This window comes from Phocoena phocoena, chromosome 4 (assembly GCF_963924675.1).
Source record: "Phocoena phocoena chromosome 4, mPhoPho1.1, whole genome shotgun sequence".
NCBI classification, from domain to species: Eukaryota; Metazoa; Chordata; class Mammalia; order Artiodactyla; family Phocoenidae; genus Phocoena; species Phocoena phocoena.
In genome coordinates this window covers 140,639,228-140,653,680 of record NC_089222.1, presented here as the reverse complement: position 1 = coordinate 140,653,680, position 14,453 = coordinate 140,639,228, and the positions used below count along the sequence as shown (strand labels likewise).

The 14,453-nt window shown below is 44.4% G+C and overlaps 1 pseudogene; it reads left to right on the top strand.

Annotated features, from left to right (window-relative positions):
* The first annotated feature begins 10,598 nt into the window (after positions 1 to 10,598).
* LOC136122121 (uncharacterized) lies at positions 10,599 to 13,654 on the top strand (annotated as a pseudogene).
* Positions 13,655 to 14,453: the final 799 nt, after the last annotated feature.

Sequence of the window (14,453 nt, the reverse complement as noted above, 5' to 3'; positions counted from 1 at the left end):
CTGGATGCTATAAATCTGGATGTGACATCTGGAATTGCACTTCCAGACTGAGGATGAAGCCAACTCAGAAGAAGGAGTCTATAGCAGCCAGGAGCACAGCAAAAGGCAGAAAAGAACCTGAGACTGTGATAATACAGTAAGCCGCTGAATCCCCCAGTCTGGAACACTCTGTCATGGGAGATAATCCACCTTCTTACTGTTTATGCTGATTTGGGTTTCTATTACTCCTAGCCAAAACTCTCTCTCCTCTCCCTCCCACCCAATCCACTGAAGAATCCTGCCAGTTACCTCCACCAAAACACATCCCAAATCCCTCCCTCCACTGATCTCCATCCCCACAGCCAACATCCTATTCACTCATTGCCTAGACAACATTCAAATGTCTCCTCTGCTGTCCCATGCCCCCTCCCAGCAACAAGACTTCACATCCCAACCTCTCAGCCTGACCTCTACTTGGAGTCCAGATCAGTGACATAAGTCCCCTTCATAGCTCCGCCTCTGCCCTCACATCCTGGCCACTGCTTTCTTCTCTAACTACAACACGTAGTTAATTAATCTCTCCTTCCAACACGCCAAGGTCAATCCTACCTCAGGACCTTTGTAGGAGCTGTCTCCTCTGTCCAGAGGCTTCTCCCTCAGATCCCCCAGAGGCCAGGTCATCTTACCCTTCACTTCTCTCCCCAGAGACCCCTCCTGACTATCCCATCTACTAGCCCCATTCAGCGTGCCTCCAGCACATTCTATATTGTGACAGTTTTCTTCCTTCAAGGCACTGTCACCCTGTGAAGGAATCTCATTACCTTTTTTATTTGTACTCCCACTAGAATGGAAGCCCCACGAGGACAGGCAACTTGACTCTTGTGTTCACCACTATATCCCTAGGTCTAGGACAGCACCTGGTGTGGGGTAGGCAAACTGTTTAACTTTGTCTATCACCACCAATTCTGCCCTACATTATGCTTGTAATTCTTTTTTCTGAAATCCCTAGGAAAAAAAAAAATGAGAGACTTCCCTGGTGGTCCAGTGGTTAGGACTCCACGCTTCCACTGCAGCGGGCACAGCTTCATTCCTGGTTAGGAAATAAGATCCTGTATGCTGCATGGTGCAGCCAAAATAAATAAATGAATAAAATAAACTAAAATCCCTGCAATCACCTCCTCATCGACCAGGCTGAATCAACGCGTGATTTTCCAAAGCGGGACACGTGGACCCCGGGGTGGAGTGGTGGTAAGCATACTTCTGTGAATGTATACAAAGGTCCTGAAGGTTCTTGGGGATTTCTTTTTTTTTTTTTTGCGGTACGCGGGCCTCTCACTGTTGTGGCCTCTCCCGTTGCGGAGCACAGGCTCCGGACGCGCAGGCTCAGCGGCCATGGCTCACGGGCCCAGCCGCTCCGTGGCATGTGGGATCTTCCCGGACCAGGGCACAAACCCGTGTCCCCTGCATCGGCAGGCGGACTCTCAACCACTGCGCCACCAGGGAAGCCCTCTTGGGGATTTTTTTAAAATTTTGTGTGTTCAGGTGATCATCGACATCCAGGATCACCCAGCATAGACTGCTACTTTTGACCAAGCTTTGCCTATTTTTGTGCCTGTGTTGGGTGCGTGTTTAGGTTTGGCCCCAAGTGGGGCCAGCTTTCCACAGTTTTACAGGTAATTGTAAAAGCATCTATAAAATTATAGATGATTTTAATTCATAAATGGTGTTATCTATATCACACGAAACCTAAGTCACACCACAAAGGGCTGAATGAATGATCGCTTGTCAATTGTACACATAAGGTGCCAGAACAAACACCACAGAGATCATATGGGACAAACACCATAGGCGTGCAGCAGTTTGCTTTTAGCAAAACTCATTCTTCATGTTAATGCTGTTGGTTTAAAGTTTATTGGTTTTGTAGAGATTTGGGGGTTCAAAAGTTAGTTTTAGGTTTATAGTTGTTTAAAACCTCTAAGCATTAAACATTCCAACCTTATCTTAAGTTTTCAAAGACCTAAGTGAGCTCTATAATAGAAATAATTTAAGTCAGGACTTGTAAGAACATTTTGTTGTTTTATACAATGTGCCACGTGATGTGTACGTACGTGGTTATTCACTGCAGCGTCCTTTGTGGGAACGAAAGACTGGGCACAATTCGAAAAGTCCAGTCAATAGAGAATTGGTTTTAAAATGTTTGGCACATCTATACAGTGGACTACATGCAGCAATAAAAAGGAGGAATCTTATAAGTACTCATAGGAAACAAACTCCATTAAGTGAAAAGTGCAAGTTGTCAAACAGTGTGAAAAATGAGAAAAAGGAAGAAAAAAATATATATATACACACATATTTGCTTGTATGTGCGTAAAATACGTCTGGAAGGATCCACAAGAAGCAGCAACATTGGCTCCTCCTTGAGAGAACCAGACATCTGGGGGGACAGAAGTGGAATGGAGACTTCTCAGCAAGCTTTTTTTTTTTTTTTTGGTACGCGGGCCTCTCACTGCTTCGGCCCCTCTCATTGCGGAGCACCGGCTCATGGGCCCAGCCACTCTGCGGCATATGGGATCTTTCCGGACCAGGGCACGAACCCGTGTCCCCTGCATCGGCAGGCGGACTCTCAACCACTGCGCCACCAGGGAAGCCCTCAGCAATCATTTTGCACTTGGAATTTTGAGCCACATAAATATTTCTTCCAAAAATAAACAGAAATATAAAAGGTGGCATCTATAATTATGCACGCTCACACACAGGCCTCTCAAACTGCCTTTGGAGGCTCGGCAGAAGACACAGGTGAGAAAAATCAGCAGCACTGGGGCCCTGGCACTCTGGAGAAAGGAAGCCTCCTTGCAAGTTACAAGGTCAAGTGCAGCCTGTGGAACGCACACACAAGGGAGGCCAGGAGAAGCTGAAGAGCTCAATTTGTATGTGAAATCATCTGATTTTGACATGTTGCCGAAAAAGTCTTTACAACTTTACTGCTGATATCTAGCCAGAAATGTATACATTAAGTGCACAGCTCGATGAATATTCACAAGGCGAACACAGCAGTACAAGTAACACCCAGATCAAGAAATGGAAGATGGGGCTTCCCTGGTGGCGCAGTGGTTGAGAGTCCGCCTGCTGATGCAGGGGACACAGGTTCATGCCCTGGTCCGGGAAGATCCCACATGCCACGGAGCGGCTGGGCCCGTGAGCCATGGCCGCTGAGCCTGCGCGTCCGGAGCCTGTGCTCCGCAACGGGAGAGGCCCGCGTACCGCAAAAAAAAAAAAAAAAAGAAATGGAAGATGGCCAGCTCCCTAAAGCCCTCCGCTGCTCTGTTCCAGTCACTGCCCCCCCACCTACCCCCACTACTATCCTGACTTCAGACAGACTAGATTCATTGTGCCTGCCTTAGTACAGTGTACGAACAGGATCACAAGTACTGTGGTCTGGCATCTCTCTCTCAACATTGTGCCTGTGAGATTCATCCACCTCTTGTGTGCAGTTGCAGACAGCTATTTCTTACTGTTCATACTTTTCCATTTATTCATCCATTCTCCTGTTGGTGGGCATTCAAGTTGCTGCCAGTTTGGGCCTATAAAATAGCTCAGATATGAATATTCTATTTCATGTCTTCTTGTGAACAGGCCTAAGCATTTTTGTTGGGTATGTTTCTAGGAGTGGCATTACCGAGTCATGGAGTATCTGTTTAGCTTTGAAAAGATACTAACAGTTTCCCTACTGTGTTCTCGGTTGCTCCATGTGCTTGTTTTGGCAACTTTAAAAAAATCCCGACCAAAGCAAACATCTGTAGGCCGCAAGTCTCTCACCTCTGGCCTAGTGCATCTTCAGTTCTCATGGGAGAAAGATCTTCATGAGGTTGAGATCTCAGCACATCATCTCTTGATTAAGACCGTACGGGATTCCCTGGCGGTCCAGCGGTGAGGACTCCGAACTCTCACTGCTGAGGGCCCGGGTTCAGTCCCTGGTCAGGGAACTAAGATCCCGCAAACCGCACAGCAGAAAACAAAACAAAACAAACAAAACAAAAAAACCCAAACCTTGCAATGTCTCCCACTCCTTGGATAATGGCCAAACCCCTTAGCCTGGCATCAAATGCTTTCTGCAGGCTGCCCTTCTTTTTTCTGCCTCTTTTCTTTAATCTTCACTTTCCACCATCGATGGGCCCATCCGTGCCATTCTGAGGGCTCTGGACGGCCGTCACGCTCTGTTAAGTCTGCACGCCTTGAGATGTGCTGTCCCTCTTCCTCTGGCTTCCCCTTTCCCTTAGTAGGCCAGGCCAATTTGTGTACTTTATTCTCTCCATTAAACTACCACCCCAAGTCCTTGGGAACAGTGTCCTGCCTTCAGTCTCTCTACCCCAGGGCCTATCACAATGACTGGCACAGGGAAGGTGCTCACTACATGTTTGTGCCACAAACTTGGACTCTCTGATGCTATCATTTTTTAATGCAAATAGGAGAGGGGAAAAATAAAGAAAAGTAACCTATAAGGGAAAAGCATCTGAAAAAGAATATATGTATATGTATAAATGAATCACTGTGCTGTACACCTGAAACTAACACAACACTGTAAATCAACTATACTTCAATTTTAAAAAATTACTAATTCAACAAACATGTAATAGTTTCTGGGAATTAAGTGGTGTCAAGATTAACAGGGCTCCTACCCTCATGGAACTCATACTCCTGTGAGGGAGACAGGCAACAAATAACTAAGCACATAAAGCAATTACAGAATGTGATCAGAGCCATAAAGGAAATATGCAAGGTGATGTGAAAGGAAGAAACAGAAAAAGGGGAGATTAGAGAGGGACAGGATTGCCAGAATGGATCTCAAGAAGAAGAAAAGAAAAAACTTAGTGTTCTCAGCAAAAAAAAAAAAAAAAGAGAGAGAGAGAAAAGGATAAATTTCCATCTTGCCCTACTCCCCCCAATTGTTCTTCCCAAAGGCAACCACTGGCACCACGTCCTTGTGCATCTTCCTGAAATATACAATGAACGTATAACTTTATACTTCAATATAGCTATTTAGTCTCAATAGATGCTGTGCAGATAACTGGAGATGCGGAGCTGCAATCCTAAACTGAAAGGCCAAGAAAGGCCTCAATGAGATGGTGACATCTGTGCAAAGATCCAAAGGGGATGAGGAATAGAGCAGCGCTGGTCTGACGCAGTGCATGAAGCATTCCAGGCAGAGGGAGCAGCAGGCGACAAGTCCTGAAGCAGGACTGCCCCGCCTACTTGAGGCTGGGAAGGTGAACCGAGGGAAGGAGCGGTGAAAACCGTTTGAAGTGGGCCAGATGGCAGAGGAGTATATGTCACTTTAAGGACTTGAGATTTTATTTTCTTTTTTTTTGGCGGCGCAGCGCAGCATGCGGGATCGTAGACCCCCCACCAGAAACCCGCCACCCCTGCAGTGGAAGCGCAGAGTCTTAACCACTGGACCACTAGGGAAGTCCAATAATTTCTTGAATGAGAAGGGAAGGCACTAGAGATACTGATCAGGAGTCAGAGTCTGACTAGTGGTTTTCAAAATTCAATTCTTCCGTGAAGAGCGGCCTCATTCTTTTTCGAATGACTAAAATACGTAGCTCATTAATCTACTACGTGAAGGTGAAGGTGTCATAGTTTCTCCGGGCCTTTCAAATGGTGGACATTTAGTCTGTTTCCAAATTTTCAGACTCAAAGTACTCCATGAATTTTCTCTTCTTCTTCTCCATGAATTCCAGCTGACAATTTTCCGATTAAAACCTTTTTCTGCATTAACCCAACTGAATCAGTCCTTCTAAACATAATTTTCTTATTCACTAAAGAAACTGGGTAACATGTGACCTCACAGGTTCCGGGGTTCCCAGCTCAGACCCCCCCAGCCTGAAGCTCTTTCCACCTCAGAAAGGTGCTTAGGTGAGCCACGTGGTTAAAAAACAGGCAGGAGCCGGATGGGCGTGCTTCCTGTTTCACTTCTGCACAGGAGTAGATCAGCCGGCCAGGGGGTCTGAGAGTGGGTCCGCGTACTAGGGCCGGTGGGGGCCGGGACTCAGACGCCCACTATGCTCCTGAGACAAACCGCCTGCACCCCCGGCCCCCCAAAGGACGGATGACTTAAAAGAAGCTACAGAAAGGCCGGACCGCGAGCAACCTTGTATGGTAGCCGGGCCGCAATTCCATGGCCTTCGCAGAGACCCGCGCCTGCGCACTGGACACCCGCGCGTGCCCGCGCCGACTTTCCTTCCCACGGCCCCCCTTCCCGCTCCTGCGCACTAGGACCCATTTCCCGCAGGCAAGACGGGAGACCTATTAGATAGCCTTTCTCACTGACTGAGTTGGGAGAAATTGGTTCGTACTTGAACCTGTTGTCTCTCCCTTCCCAGTCTGTGAGATCCAATTGACCCTAGAGGGGAGAGACCCTATCCTGGGGCTTTCCGGGAGCTGACGGGCGCTCAGGTATCCAGCAGGGTGGTGAGCGGGCTCACCCGGCAACCACGTGGCGGGCCTCCGCCAATCGGCGCGCAGACCGCACTTTGCAGCTCAGCTTCAAACAAACTACCGTGAGGCGAGAGCTGCCTGTGGGGCCCCGCCCCCTCGCCTGGGTCTGGGGCCCTGCGAGACGGCGGGCGGGTAGGGGCGCCGAGAGCGGGGGCGGGGCGCAGTGGTCGAGTGACGGCCCGCCTCACCTATTCGGGGCCCGGGCCGCGGCGCGGTGGGCCCCGTAGCCAATGGGCGGGGGCGGGGGGCGGCCCGGCCGACGGGGAGGGGGAGCCCGCGGCTGGGGGACGCGGGGGGAGGAGGGGGCGGGCTCCCAATCCGGTTCCATCCGGTTCTCCCACCGCCCCCGCCGCGGGTCCCAGCAGCTCGGGCGGCGGGAGGAGCGGCAGCGGCCAGGCAGCCCAGGTTCGCGAAGGCTCTCGGCGCGCCGCGGCCCGCAGGCACCCGGCACGCGCCCGCCCTGCCGCGACGATGCCCAAGAGGAAGGTGAGCGGCGGCCGCGGCCCTCACACGCCCCCCTCCGCCGCCCGGCCGGCCCCGTCGCCCCGCGAGGCCCAGGCCCGCCGCGCTCTCGGCAGCGCTGGGTCCGGGAGGCGTCCGGACCTGCGGCGGGAGGGCGCACGGCGACCCCGGGCGCGCCGTTCTGGAACGTTCGGCGGCCCGAGGAGCAGGGTGGGAGATTCGAACGCGGCGGCGGGAAGCCGCTGACGTCACGCGGCCGAGCATTGTTCTCGCGGGCGGGCGGGCGCTGGGCTCGCGGGCACTTTTGTTTGCGGGCTGCGTCCACTCGCCGTCTGCTTTCTCCCGCAGGTCAGCTCCGCCGAGGGGGCGGCGAAGGAGGAGGTAAGAACCCGCTCCTCTTCTCTCCCGGGGGTGGTTTCGGTTTGCACCGCACCCCGCATTCCTTGCTCATTTTCCATTTTTTCTCCCAAAGCCCAAGAGGAGATCGGCGAGGTTGTCAGCTGTAAGTAAAGCGAGCCCCCTGACCTCTCTTTTCCGTGGGATCGTACCCAGGGAAGAAACTCAGTGCTATCTTTGCCTTTCAGAAACCGGTTCCTGCAAAAGTGGAAACGAAGCCAAAAAAGGCGGCAGGAAAGGTAGGTTTCACACTCACCTTAAGAGATCGTCGTGTCTTCGAAATGCTGCAGTGCTACCTAACGCGCATTGCCAGCAGCTGAGATCTTGACTTTGAGAATCTCAAAATCAACTACAGTTTGATGTCATAGTCTCCTAAAAAGTCATAGTGTTACCTTATTTATCACTTTAATTCTATGTTGTAGTAACTTCAATAAACAATGTTTTTTCTGGTTTGGGTAAAATACGGTAGATGTAGTCATCATCCCGGTTTACGGGAACATAATGTATCACCTTAATGCTGCTGCAGAATTTGGGAAGCTTAAGACGGCTGAAAATACTGAAGAATAACTTTAGCTTACCAGGGAAATCCATTCTTTGTGTTGTGTATGTTTTGGTTAGGGGTCCTCTGTTGGTTGCACGCTTGTACTTCCTCTTTTGACAATATCAGCAAGGCTAGGACTGAGGCCAGGAGATAGGGAATGTGTAAGTTTTTGCATATAAGGTGCTCGAGGCAAGGTAGGGGGACATATCTTATGTCCAGGGGTAGATCAAGAGCTGTGTTCTCTGAAAACATGATTAACAGTCTTCTAAAAGTATTTTATATACCATTATATGTATAGGAGTTCACTACGTTATTTCATCGTAAATAGTATGATGGTTGCTGCTCTAGGATAGATTCATGATTGCTTTATTCACATTGCCGGTCTTTGGGTAGTTGTTGGATATATATATGTAGGTTTGAAAACTTTTAAGTTGGAAAAGCTAAATGTGTGCATGTTATTTGTAACTTTGTGTTTGGATTTAGCATTGATACCACCCTCTGTAAAGCTCTTCCTTGTTCTTCAGGGGAAATTCATGGTGTGATTAATTTCTGTTTACTCAAAACTTAAGTGAGAGTTTGCTATTAGAAGTCTCTCCCCAAAATCCTTATCGTCATTACCCCTTTTCTAAAAGTGTAGGTGAAAGGTAAACACTGCATAATCAAAGATTCCTTTCATTTCTTTCTTTAAACATTGTACAGAGCTGAGTGTAAAAATCCTAACGTTTTTTCAATAGAAAGTTCTGTTTTGTGATCCTTTTTTAAGAGGGTTCAAGGAAGGTGTAGGCGTAGTATGTCAACTTGAAATTTCTTACACCAGAAAAGAATGGGATAATTCTGTATGAGAAATAAGAGTAGGCGGGAAAAATAGTGGCTCTTGTTGCAAAAAGTCTGCTTGAACAGTGTACTATTTATTATTACATGTTTTATTATTTGCTTTTTTAAATAAACTGATTGGCTGGAATACTATGCCTGTTTTCTCTTAAATTTTCCTTTTCTTTAATTTTTTTAAAAATTTATTTTTATTGGCAGTCTTGGGTCTTCGTTGCTGCGTGCAGGCTTTCTCTAGTTGTGAGTGGGGACTACTCTTCGTTGCAGTGTACGGGCTTCTCATTGCAATGGCTTCTCGTTGCAGAGCACGGGCTCTAGGACCACGGGCTTCAGTAGTTGCAGCACGCGGGCTCTAGGGCACAGGCTCAGTAGTTGTGGCATGTGGGCTTAGTTGCTCCACGGCATGTGGGATCTTCCTGGACCAGGACTCGAACCCGTGTCCCCTGCATTGGCAGGCGGATTCTTAACCACTGTGCCAAAAGGGAAGCCCAAATTTTTCTTTCTTTATTTACCTGCGTCTGTATTTTGATTTGCCCTAAAATTTTTTTTTAATGAAAACAGTTCAAATTTTATCTCCAGTTGGGTTTGGGACATCAGTTATAATCAACAGGTAAGTTTTCACGTCAGTGTTTCTTGAGAAACAAACCTGTCAGTTCACTTTTCCCAAAGGAAAAATGATGGGGAGAGGGGAGGAGCCTTTTTCTCCTTTTAGTTTCAATAATATATCTTTGTCTTCATAACCGAATCGTTTTAAAGCCTTAAACAGGAGGTAAAGCTTTTGATGTATTGATTACCATACTACAGACGTGTTGATTTATTTTGTTTCGTGTCACTTTCCAGCTGTTGATAGTTAAAATGGTATTATTTCAGTCCAGGGTATCGCATAGTTCTGTTTTCACGTTTCAGGTTTTACATTTTTATGTTACTGTGATAATGGTTATTAAATTAATGAGAAATCTAAAGAAATCAGATTATAAAAGAATCATTTTTAAATACAGAAACGATTGTCACGCTTCATGGTGGCAATGTATGTAGCGGTGTTGTCCCAAATATGTTTGTTTAGGTAATTTATTATTCTAAAGATACTGAATTACTAGTAGTTGTCATGCATTCATGTATGGAATGCCATTATAGAAGTATCGGTCACTATTGGTCTTATCTAAGTCGGCTGTTAACTACATTCTCTACTTACAGGAAATACTTAAGTGTGTTCTTCCCAGTTGATGGTGTCCAGAAATACTGTTTTATATTACTTTAAAGTGGCTTAACCTTTGAATCTCTTATCATCATACTAACACCTGTGCTTTTCAGGTTCTTCAAACACCTGAATGAAAACGATAAACTCAAAATTGATCCTTTTAGCTACTTCTTATATGATATCAAGGGACTAACTGTAGCAGAACTGTAGTAGGATAGTCAGTCTGACCTTAACAACATGGTGCTTTTCTCAGGTGAAAGGTCTTAACTGTGAGGGTAACCATCTTGTCAAGACAGTGGTTATTTGACAATTTGATTATTTTTTTCCTGCTTAAAGAGTTTGGGGGTAGGTAGGGTTATATTGGGGAAGCGATTCCTCCAGCAGTTCTTCACTTCATTTGTTCTCTCATGTGGAACTTTAGAGAATAGCGGGTAATTGAGAAAGTGGAGAAGGGTTGTAGCTGAGGCTTTAGGTTTAATTAGGTTTAATTGTTGTAAGTCTGATGACACTTGGTGTGCAGGTGCTGTTAAGGGTCTCCTCAGTGTGCTGTGTGGTCCTGATTACTGGGGGTGGACCTTAAGGTGTGTCCTGTAACTCAGAGGTGACACACGACCACATTAACATTGCAGCTGCGGTGGATGCAATCTCTCTAGCAAGTCAGAAAATGTTAGTAAGTGCAGAGTTGACACGTAAAATATATTCTTGTTCTGTCACAGGATAAATCTTCTGACAAAAAAGTGCAAACAAAAGGGAAAAGGGGAGCAAAGGGAAAGCAGGCTGAAGTGGCTAACCAAGAGACTAAAGAAGACTTACCTGCAGAAAATGGAGAAACTAAAAATGAGGAGGTCAGAAGTGTTTGTGTATTGTTCATTTTGACTCTGAAGAGTAGATAATAAACTATATTTTTATGTAGCAGATAAGGCAGTCTTTATCCTTTAGGATATTGAACAGAGTTTTGTACAGTAACTCCCAAGTGAATGGACAGATTATTTTTATGCATTAGATCCTATTTGAAAATATATGTGTAAATGGGTTTTTTTAAGTGAGTGAACAAGAAATTGTAATGTATTCAGAATTTCAAACTCAGATTCATGATCTTTATTGTATATGGGGTTCATTAATTTAATTGCTTGTGTGAGTTTTTAAAAAGATTTAATTTACTAAATGGTATAACACATTTTTCTTTCTTTAACATGACCTAGGGGTTTTCTTTAAACAAATATTCTAGTCTTTTTTTTTTTTTTTTTTCCCCAAATTGCCATCTGTAGAACTGTTAATAATCTTGTTTGGTTTTTATATTCTGGATATTGCTTTAAATTTTTTTAATTGATTCCCTTCGTTTGTCTTATTATTCCCACTTTCTAATAAAGAAGGCTTATTTTTCTTAAAAGCCACTTGTCTAGGATTAAGTAGTAACTTAGATTAAGCAATTAAAAAGATTGATGTCCTTAATCTTTATCCTTTTAAGCTCTGAGAAAAAAAAAAAAAAAGTGTGTTGCAAGGTTGTGGTATATAACTTTTTAAGCCAAGCCTTTTTTTTTTTTAACATTGGCTAAGCAGAAAATCTAAATAGAATATTAATTTTTAGACTTTTATATTTATAGATCAGATTTTAACGTAATAACTACTTACTCCCCCGATTTGCAGTCACAAATTCCTAAATCTAACCCCAAGTCAAATATTATGTGATAGTAAGATGAAATTAACTAATCCAGTTATAAGGGGAGAATGAGGCCTTCTGATCCCTTTTATCAACTACAGTTGATTCTCCTTATTCATGATGGTTGTGTTCTATAAGGTTGCTCTGTATACTGGACGGTTGCTCATAGTGGAAATTCTCAAAATGTTCTCATCACAACATTTCCATCAACAGATCAAACCATAACCTTATTTTATGTGTGTCTGTTTAATGTATGTTTTGGGTAAGTTAATATTGAACTCAGGGCCAACAGAAACAGCACTATAACTCGTGCCTCAGTGAAGCTGTCTAACGTGTGTCTTCACATGGCACGTCACAACCTTCTTGCATAGCACATAGTACTGGACGGCACTATACTTGTCTAGTAAACATTGTTGACCAAAAGCACAAAAAAATGTGAAATGTGTGGCACTAAACAGAGTGTGAAAAAGACACTTGTTTACAGTGTTACAGCTGAAACAAGGCAGAAGGGCCTCAGCTGGGAATGTCTGTGTCGGGTGACTCATATTTTTGCTGCTCTGTATCTGCACGTACATGACCATGGAACATGAAACATGAGTATTGATTTGGGGTTACAAATAACTTCTAGTGAGTCAGTAAATTTATAAATACAGAATCTACAAATAATGAGGATTGAATGTATTGTCAAGACTTAATAATAGTAATGAATAAAACTTACACTGTATTAAATGCTAAATATCTCTAACAGTATAACACTGACACAGAAGTCAAATGTTCTATCACTGTTTTTCCTTTGATTTTGCAGAGCCCAGCTTCTGATGAAGCAGGAGAGAAAGAAGCCAAGTCTGATTAATATCACACACCTGGTCCTATCAGTGGTCCCTGTTTCCCTTCTTGTACAATCCAGAGGAATATTTTTATCAACTATTTTGTAAATGCAAGTTTTTTAGTAGCTCTAGAAACATTTTTAAAAAGGAAGGAATCCCACCTCATCCCATTTTTTAAGTGTAAATGCTTTTTTTTAAGAGGTGAAATCATTTGCTGGTTGTTTATTTTTTGGTACAACCAGAAAATAGTGGGATATTGAATATGGGAGGCTTTGATTGTCTTGGGTGTCAGCTTAACATTCCACAGATGGAGGGTAGCTTTTATATCCTATAATACAAAGCGTACTAAATGGCAGTTTGGAGTCAGTTGCGCATTTAATGTCTTAAACACTTTAAATTACTTCTCTTCCCACGTTGTTTTTGGTAGAATTGTTTCCTAAAGCAAACCACTCACCCCTTGATCTTGGCTCTCCTGGGCAGAGTTTTGTGCACTCTGTAACATCTTTGGTCGTGGTAGTCCAGTTCTTCTAGTAACTGTTAATGTGCTGTGAACGATTGACAATTTGAGTATGTAGTGTATGTGATATTAAATTGTGAATTAGTGGGACTTACGATGTAACAGCATATCAATATTTGAAGATATTGGTACTTGATATCCTGTGAAGGAAAATTTGCCCCCAAATTTTAAGCTGGAAAGTCACTGGAATAACTGTTCAGAAAAGAATCACAACTACATGATTTTTTAGGTTTTTGGTACGTATGTTGAGAATTGTGTACAAATTGAAATGTCTGTGTACTGATCCTCAAAACAACAAATAAAATCTCAATTATGAAAGAATTTCTTGAAGCACATGAATTAAGTTGTTTAAATTTCATTTTAAAGAATTTTCACATTTGTTTTTCCAAAGTCTTAATAAAATTTTGGAAGAGTGGAATACTTCATTTTTTCTATAATACTTCAACAGTGTACTTTGAAGATGCTTTTGTGACTAAATTGGTTTAATGGGAAATCAGTCCCCTGTTCTCTGAAGCAAAATAAATACGTAATTATTCACTCTTCCTATGAACTACGCTTATAAATACTGAAAAAGCTAGCACGAGATCTTACAGGTTTGTATTTGTGTATTATTTTCGAGATTCGCTGTCATGCAAGTCCTTGTCCCTCTGTTTTGCCGTCTAAATAGTCTTTAGAGGTGGTACTGGACACTGCTGATTTGGCAAATGCAGAAGTGGAGCCAGAGATGGCATCTTGCCAAGGTCACCACTAAAGAGGGAGAGGCCTTGGAACGAAGTTTAGAACTCTACGTTTGATGTTATTTTGCCTGTGGACTTGATTAGTAGGAGGCAAGAATGCTTTAAAAATTAGTCCTTGGGGGGACTTCCCTGGCGGTCCAGTGGTTAAAACTGAGCTTCCAGTGCAGGGGCTGCAGGTTCAATCCCTAGTTGGGGAGCTAAGGTCCTACATGCTACGTTGCTGTGTGGCCTGGCCAAAGATTAACGACGAGTCCCAGCGGATCATAGAACTCTGCAAGGGCTGTGTGCCGCTGGAATGCCCAGTGTGAACAGAGCTCACAGCGGTGAGGTGTGGCATCGTAAAACCTGAAACTACAGAAAGAAATGCAGAGGACATTGATTTGGGTTGAAATGACACCCAAAAGAGGGCTTTGGCAACTCTTGGGGAGTGGGAAAATTCTTGGTGGAGGAAGGACCTGAAACAGTGATGCAAGTAGATTTGCCTGTAGTTTTTAAGTTTTGTAAGACTGTTTGGATATGCAAATTTAAATGGAGCTGAAACATTTTCTCTTGCTGTGTGTATGGATACTTGATGCAATTTTTTGGTACCAGAATTTTTAGCAGCTACTTGTTGCAGTTAAAGGGTTATCTAAAAAAATAAAGGGAATTCCCTGATGGTCCAGTGACCTAAGACTCCACGTTCCCAATGCAAGGGGCCCAGGTTCGATCCCTGGTCAGGGAGCAAGATCCCATATGCCTTGACTGAGAACCCCCATGCTGCAACTAAGACCTGGTGCAGCCAAATAGATAAATATTTAAAAAATAAACCAATGG